The following is a 9,026-nucleotide window of genomic DNA, read 5'->3' as shown; positions in this document are numbered from 1 at the left end:
CACCTTACAAAATCTCGTCCCGTCCACAATGTCCGTTCCTGGCCACATCCTCCTCTTGATTGGTGTTGTTGCGTTCACATTCCATCCTTGTAATTTGTCATGTATTTCCTCATCCGTAATATATGCCGGCATGTTCAAAAAGGACACCACAAGTTCATCATTTCCCAGTTCTTTCGCCATTATTTGGCAGCTCTTTATTTTTAGCCCGTCTAGTAGTCTTTCTTTTCCTTTCGCGTGTGACATGGTTATTTCGTACTTATTTCTGTCCTTCATTCTACATCCCAATATCATTCCACATACTTCTTTTATTCCTCTCAGCAATTCCATCGTTGTTATTTTTTCTTCTCCAATAACTTCCACGTTCACCGTCAATTCTTTCTCATATTTTCTTCTCCTCAACTCTTCATTCGACGCTCTTTTTTCTCCGTTGTCCATTCTCATTGTTGTTGTTATTCTTGATGTCGAAGCCATTGTATCCGTCCAATTATTTTACTTAGAATCCCCCAAACAGCTCACGCCGTTGGGGGATAAAAACGCAAATATTTACAAAGAAAATAAGCTACACTCCCCACACAAACTTCCAAACTTAAAGTATATAAACCAGCAAAACCAAAAACGATTTTCTCTCTACAAACAATTCACAAACAATCCAACACCTGCTGCTCACTCACTTCCTGAAACTTCCAAAAAGGGGCGTATTCAGGCTGGTATGGCCGTAAGCGAAGGTACATCTCTTGGCACACCATATAAAGTCAAAGTGAGTCTGATAAACAGACATTGCATTCTCACCAATTAGATAAGCAGCTTGAACTTTGGCTCACTCAAAAAGTGGAAGAAATTACATATACTGTAGCCATCACTTTTTAGCACAGATAGTTGGATGAAATACAAACAAACCTTGCAAACATTTCTAAGCGAGGGCACATATTTCAGCCTTGTGGGAAAAAACGGACAAATACAATGACTTCTGACAAATACATCATCAGCAACAGTTTCCCATGCAGCTATCCTACTAGCCACAATAAATACACAAAAGCTCTGGATGTTGAAAACCTATTGCATTGTTCTGTGCTAAGGAGGAACGCATGTATGGACAATTTCATATTGGAAGCGCATGACACATCATGACCGGGGGGGGGTTAGAGTGGCTTCTCAACTATCTCCTGATTGAAGTACCAGCGTGGCATAAATACAATGCTGCATTTCGCAACATAATGTTTCGACAAAATGCCAACAATATTTTGCTACAAACAAATGTTTCCACCTTTCGATTGGTCCACAAAGTCTCCTTCACAACTGACTTCAAAGATCTCCATAAGCACAGTCAGTTGACTCAAGTCATCCTTAAGCCTGCCGCCAAGCAACAGTTTATCATTAACAAAGACATCAGGGTAAAGCTCAAACGAGCACTACCATAAATTTTGCAATCGAGATTCCCACATTTGGAAAATTCGCAAGGGGTCAGCACAGCCAGAGTGCAATGGCTGAGCCCCACACCTGGGTGAACCACCTTCTTGATCACGGTATCTCTTCTGCTTAGTGGAGGAAAAGTGTCTCCAGTGCCAACATTTTCCGCTAACGGTAACCACTTTGTGTTCTGATAATATCATATCACATCGACCTGCGTTAAATGCCGTTTAGGAATGCACTTGCACACAGAGTAGTGAAAAAGTAGTTTATTTTGTTTACTAGATTATATCAGTGAACCACTAGATTCCCATCATGCAACACTGTCGAAAAAATCACCAATTACTTTTTAATATCTTAACCCTATCTGATATCACAAATGTTTGCGATATGACGAAATACAATCACATTCAGACACACACACACACACACAGACAAATGCATGAAACCAATTGATTTATTATCGATAACATCTCAGATTCTCTTGTGCTTTTGATTTACTCCATAAAAGAAGGGTTGTAATTCCAACATGGAAAACACAGGGCCATCAGACACCAGTCCAGTTCCACTCCTCACCAGCATTATTTCCTTTGATCATTTGAACAGGGCGAGGGAGCACAGAGCACACACAAGCTGCATTCAGTAACAATATTCTTATTTGTCTTATGCATAAAAGGCAGTTGCTCCCTGACAACACAAGGAACTTTGATCGTATTAAAAGGGCAGGGGAGACTAGCCCATAGAAGCTGCATTTAGTCAATTCAGCATCAAATGCTTACTACAAGGCAGTGTTGCTGATGAAATAATGCCACACCCCCTAGTGGACAAAAGGCTTACAGCACCTGGTATTCCCAGGCGGTCTCCCATCCAAGTACTAACCAGGCCCGACCCTGCTTAGCTTCCGAGATCAGACGAGATCGGGCGTATTTTTTTTTTTTTTCTCTTTTATTATGAAGAAACACATAACATTTACAACATTCAATCAACAATCAAAAGGTTGAACAATTCATCCTTTTACAAAATCAAAAAAAAATAAATAAAATAAAACCTATTAAAAAACACAATCATCCACTAAATCCACTTAATAATGAAATACAAGTTTCCCATTTGACAGAATTTCAATAAAAGTACTCCCCCACACAAACAATTTTTCAAAATTTCCTCCACCGTATCTATATATTATCTCTATATCTCTCTCTAATATGCTCCTAAAAAAACCTTCCACACTCACAATTTTCCCTTCATAATGACCTAAATTTCTTCTTAATCTTATCGCATATCTAGCATGACTTAGTATAAAATTCACCAAATTAAAATTTAAAACTTTACTTTTCCCATTTACACCAAAAAGAAACAACCTCCTCCACTCCACCCCAGTAAAAATCTCTTCTCCCCAATGTTTTACTAAAAGCCCTTTTAAAAACTCGTGAAAGTCTTTCAACCTACTACATTCAATAAAAAAGTGCATCAAATTTTCCACCCCCGTACCACAAATATCGCATTCTCTTTTAATATCCCTATTTATTTGATGTAAAACCACGTTCGTAAAAATTCTATTATGTTTCATTTTAAAATCATTGTCTTCACATTCTATAGAATTATATTTTACATTTACATTCTTCCATATTGATTTTACATCTATATTTGCAAACACCCTAGACCACACTTTTTCCGAAGCAGGAGTTTTTATCTCTCTTAAAATACATTTTTCATAAACTTTTTTAACTTTCAAACCTGACAAATCATGCTTCTTCCCATTACCTTCATAATATAAAACCGGTAAACCCCTAGCTCTTGTTGCCACCTCTTTATTTATTAAAACACCCCACTCCCCAGGAAGACATCCTAATATTCTCTTATACATGTTCTCCACAGTAGTTCTACTTATTTCATCATTTTCTTCAACCACATTATCAAATATTGCCTGACTTGGAAGGAACCCCGGAATTACCTCATATAAGATGTCCCCAATCTGTCTCATCCCAGCCCTCATAAAATATTTACAAAACAACATCTTATTATTATACTGTATCTTGGGATTTAAAAAAATTGGCTGATTTAAAATATTGTCTAAAATGGTACACTCATAATAAATATTTGGTAAAAACTCCCCCCAAGCCTCAAACACTTCTCTATAAAACAAAGGTATATTACCTAACATTTCCTTTTTCATACACATCAATAAACCATTGTCCCCCATCCTCCCAACCTCCTGCAAATACTCCTTAAAAAATCTTTTCCATCCATAATCTAATTCCCCATATAAATATTTACGTACCATTTTGACTCTAATTGCTGTTTTCCTCACATTTAAATCCACCAACTTCAAGCCCCCCTCCTCATAACCTGCAATCAAAGTTTTAAAAGCTATTTTCACCCCCTTCCCTTCCCATAAAAAATCAACTACAATTTTATTCATTTCAGATAAAACCCATTCTGGCATATCCAAAACATTCATTACATAAATAAAAATTGACATCAACAATGAATTTATGACAATTACTTTCCCTTTTAATTTCAAAGACCTCCCCCTCCACATATTTACCACCTTCCTAACTTTGTTTATAACCCCACTCCATGTCATATCCCTAGCTTCCTGTTCCTTCACCCCTAAAAACACACCTAACACCTTAAAATAATCATTTACCATTTTAAAAGGAAAAATCTCCTCATTAATCTTCCCAACATACATTATTACTGACTTCTCCATATTCACTTTTGCTCCTGAGGCTTTCTCATATACTTTAAAACACTCCATCACCCTTTTAACACTTTCCTCATCTCTAACTGTTATTGTGGTATCGTCTGCATATTGATGAATTAAACTAAAACCTCCTTGCGGAGTCTCTACACAATTTATAAAATGATCTTTTTTAAGGTATGCCGCTAAGGGTTCTACCGATAAAACATACAGTAATGCTGATAAAGGGCACCCCTGTCTCACTGATCTCTCAAGAATAAAAGAATCTGTTAAAACCCCATTACATTTTACCCTACTTTTTGCCTTTCTATATAATAATTTTATCCATCCTATTATTCTATTTCCAAACCCATATTTTTCCAGTACCCTAAACATAAAATCATGTTCCACCCTGTCAAAAGCTTTATTAAAATCTATACTTAAAACAATTCCCCCTCTCTTATCGCTATTCATTTTATTTATCACATCTCTAAGTGTAATGATGGTATCAGCTATGTCTCTTCCAGGCACACTATAATTTTGTGTAGGTGCTATAATATCATTTAAAACCATCTTCATCCTATTCGCCAATATCTTAGCTAAAATCTTATAATCTGAATTTAATAAACTAATTGGCCTATAATTTTCTAATTTCATTTTGCTCCCCTTATTTTTATATAAAACCGATATCAGTCCTGTCACCATGGAGTCTGAAACAGTATTATTATCTTCCATATATTGATACACTTCCATTAAAATCGGTGCTAAAAAACTTTCATACATTTTGTAAAACTCTGCAATTAGTCCATCTACTCCAGGACTTTTATTTATTTGTAATCCCTTAATTGCATCTTTCACTTCATCCACTGTTATCTTCCTATCACATATTTGCTTTTCCTCAACACCAATTTGCACATCCACACTACCTAAAATCTCCTTTACACACTCTTCATCCACCTCCCCTTTCTTAAATAAATCCTTATAAAAATTCTGTACAGTTTCTAATATCTCAACATAATCATTTACCACTTCACCCTTTACATTTTCTATCTCACTAATATATGATTTCGTCTGTTTAGTTTTCTCTAAACCAAGAAAAAAAGACGTACATTTCTCCCCTTCTAAAACATACTTTGCCCTACTTCTAATAGATGCCCCCTTACATTTATCTATTTCACATTTGCTCAATTGTGCCTTTAAATCTAAAAACCTTTCAATATTATAAATAGGATCAATATCACATTTCCTCATTTCTTCATTCAATTTTGCTCTTAAATAATTTTCTTCTCTTGTCATCCTACTCCTTTTCTTCCTTGCATATCTAATACTAAAATCTTTTATTTTTTTCTTAACATTTTCCCACCACTGGCACTTATCATTCCCTTTTTGCTTATCCTCCATTTCATGTTCTATCAAAGATTTAAGTTGTATTCCATATTCCTCATCACCTAGATACCTTGCATTCATACACCACACTCCCCCCCCTTTCCCCTCCCTATCTAACCCCACCGAAAATGTTAACCCAGCATGATCACTAAAAGTTGTAAAAATATACTTAATATCCTTCATAAAATTCCTTAACCCTTCATTTACTAAAACCAGATCTATCCGTGTCTGTTTCAACTCCCCTAAAACCACCTGCCTTCTAGAAAATTCTCTCTTGTACGGATTCTCATCCCTCCATATATCAATCATTCCTTTTTCTATCATCATCTTCTTTAAAACCCCCCTAGATACATCACTTCTAAAAATAGCTCCTCTTGTCATATCCAGTCTATCCATTTTAACATTAAAATCCCCAACTACAATACAGTTTCCCTCACACCATTTTCCTATTTCTAAAAATAAATCTTTGCGCTCTATTTCAGTATTAGGCGCATAAATATTTATAATTCTAAAAACCCTACTCATATATTCAAAATCTACAATTAAAATCCTCCCATTATTATCATTATATATCTGTTTCACATTATCCACTACATCCTTCCTCAATAAAATAGCAACCCCACTTGAATTCCCCCTGCCATTGTTAACAAAAATAAAATCTCTCCATATTTTTTTTACTTCTAAAATACATACATTGTCCCAATGTGTTTCTTGCAGGCATAAAATATCCGAATTCTTCATTTTAACTATTCTTTGAAATTTTTCCATTGTTCTTAAACCATTCGCATTGATTGACATACAATTAACCATTCCAATAAATAATAATAAGAAAATATATTTTCTCATTTTCCTCTACCTTTTGTCATGTTTTCTTCCTTTTTCGTCCTTTTTCACCTCCAACGCCACTTTCCTCTTCCTGTAGCTTACCCTTGCTCTATCAATCTTTTCCATGTCTTCTGAATCTGAAATTGCCTCTAAATCCATCTCTTCCAACCAACTCGAATTCTTCTTTCCTGTGCCTGTTGTGCTGCTTGTATCCATTTGCGTCTCCTGTATAGTTGTCAGCATCCCACTCCCCTCCACTTCACCTCCTTCCGAAGCACCCACATAGCCCGAGGCCCCCCCCAAAAACTGTGAGTCCCCAGTGCCTCCACCCATCCCACTCCCGTCCTCCTCCTGAAAACTCCCTCTTCTTATCTCTGAATCCATACTGCCTCCTATTTCCTCCGTCTTCTGTTCCATCTTTTCCCCTCTTCTTTTCTCCGTCTCTCCTCCCTCCACCACGTCTTCTCCTCCATCGTCTTCTTCTACTCGGGGTGATACATCAGCCTCCACAAAAAGATCCTGGCTCCCCTCCTCATTCACAACCTCTCCACATTTGCACTCGTCAGCTCTCATGTGACATCCTTCGCAAAATGCCCTTTCCTTTCCACCTACACATTCTCTTGCATAATGCCCTTGCTTCCCGCACTTATAACATTTAAATTCAGGGCAGTCCTTCACAATATGCCCAGGCTGAATACAAAGCCTACAAACTCTGACCTGCTTATCATGCATGACTCTAAAGTACTCTCCACCTTCAAGCGTATCAAACTTTGTAGAGTACGGCAGTGATTTCACAGTATCAGTGAATTTGACTTTGCAGTATCTCGTGCCATCTGCTATATCCGTGCCTGGCCAAACTCTCCTCCTGATTTCAGAGACTGCTGATACACCCCAGCTACATAGCTTGCCCAATATAGCACTGTCTTCCATGTATACAGGCAGATTCATGAACGACACCACCACTTCCTTCACATTAATATCTCTCGCCAGTATCTTGGTGTCCTTTATTCGTATTCCATCCATTAGCCGTTCTTTTCCTTTTTCATTCCTCATCGTAACTTCATACTTCTTTTCTCCTTTCATTCGGCATCCCACCACCTCTCCACACACCTCCTTAATTGCTCTTAGTAGTTCCATTGTCGTCACTTTGTCTTCTCCTTCCAACTCAATTGCCACCGTGTATTCTTTTCCATATTTCATTCCTTCTTTATCTTCATTTTTCTTCCGTTGCGCATTTTCGTTGTCCTTTTCCATTCCGTTTGTCGTTGCCATGTTGTCCGTCATAATATATCAAAAAATGGGTCCAAAAAAGGCTCTCCCCCAAGCAGAAAACCTGCAAGGGGGAAGACTAACCAAACTTTAAACTATTCAACTGAAGAAAATAATAAATTATATTGCAAAAACCAATTAATTAACAAAAATAGCTCTCGAGCAAACACTCTCCAGCAAACACTCACTCACAGCTCAAAACTCGCACCTGTCGTCACTTCTCCAATCAGGATGGGCGTATTCAGGCTGGTATGGCCGTAAGCGAAGGTACATCTCTTGGTACACCATATAAAGTCAAAGTGAGTCTGATAAACAGACATTGCATTCTCACCAATTAGATAAGCAGCTTGAACTTTGGCTCACTCAAAAAGTGGAAGAAATTACATATACTGTAGCCATCACTTTTTAGCACAGATAGTTGGATGAAATACAAACAAACCTTGCTAACATTTCAAAGCGAGGGCACATATTTCAGCCTTGTGGGAAAAAACGGACAAATACAATGACTTCTGACAAATACATCATCAGCAACAGTTTCCCATGCAGCTATCCTACTAGCCACAATAAATACACAAAAGCTCTGGATGTTGAAAACCTATTGCATTGTTCTGTGCTAAGGAGGAACGCATGTATGGACAATTTCATATTGGAAGCGCATGGGGCGCGTATGACACATCATGACCGGGGGGGTTAGAGTGGCTTCTCAACTATCTCTTGATTGAAGTACCAGCGTGGCATAAATACAATGCTGCATTTCGCAACATAATGTTTAGACAAAATGCCAACAATGTTTTGCTACAAACAAATGTTTCCACCTTTCGATTGGTCCACAAAGTCTCTTTCACAACTGACTTCAAAGATCTCCATAAGCACAGTCGGTTGACTCAAGTCATCCTTAAGCCTGCCGCCAAGCAACGGTTTATCATTAACAAAGATATCAGGGTAAAGCGCAAACGACCACTACCATAAATTTTGCAAACGACCACTACCATAAATTTTGCATTCAAGATTCCCACATTTGGAAAATTCAAAAGGGGTCAGCCCAGCCAGAGTGGAATGGCTGAGCCACACACTGGGTCAACCACCTTCTTGATCACAGCATATCTTCTGCTTAGTGGAGGGCAAGTCTCTCCAGTGCCAACATTTTCCGCTAACGGGAACCACTTTTTGTTGTGATAATATCATATCACATCGACCTGCGTTAAATGCCGTTTAGGAATGCACTTGCACACAGAGTGGTGAAAAAGTAGTTTATTTTGTTTACTAGATTATATCAGTGAACCACTAGATTCCCATCATGCAACACTGTCGAAAAAATCACCAATTACTTTTTAATATCTTAACCTATCTGATATCACAAATGTTTGCGATATGACGAAATACAATCACATTCAGACACACACACACACACAGACAAATGCATGAAACCAATTGATTTATTATCGATAACATCTCAGAT

At 37.6% G+C, this 9,026-nt stretch overlaps 2 pseudogenes; both read right to left on the bottom strand.

The window, feature by feature from the left end:
• Positions 1-1,394: 1,394 nt before the first annotated feature.
• Positions 1,395-1,543, bottom strand: LOC120037681 (annotated as a pseudogene).
• Positions 1,544-8,535: 6,992 nt separating this feature from the next.
• Positions 8,536-8,685, bottom strand: LOC120037692 (annotated as a pseudogene).
• Positions 8,686-9,026: the final 341 nt, after the last annotated feature.

The sequence above is a fragment of the Salvelinus namaycush genome, unplaced genomic scaffold, assembly GCF_016432855.1.
Source record: "Salvelinus namaycush isolate Seneca unplaced genomic scaffold, SaNama_1.0 Scaffold1816, whole genome shotgun sequence".
Classification (NCBI taxonomy): Eukaryota; Metazoa; Chordata; class Actinopteri; order Salmoniformes; family Salmonidae; genus Salvelinus; species Salvelinus namaycush.
This window is presented reverse-complemented; position numbering and strand designations above follow the sequence as displayed.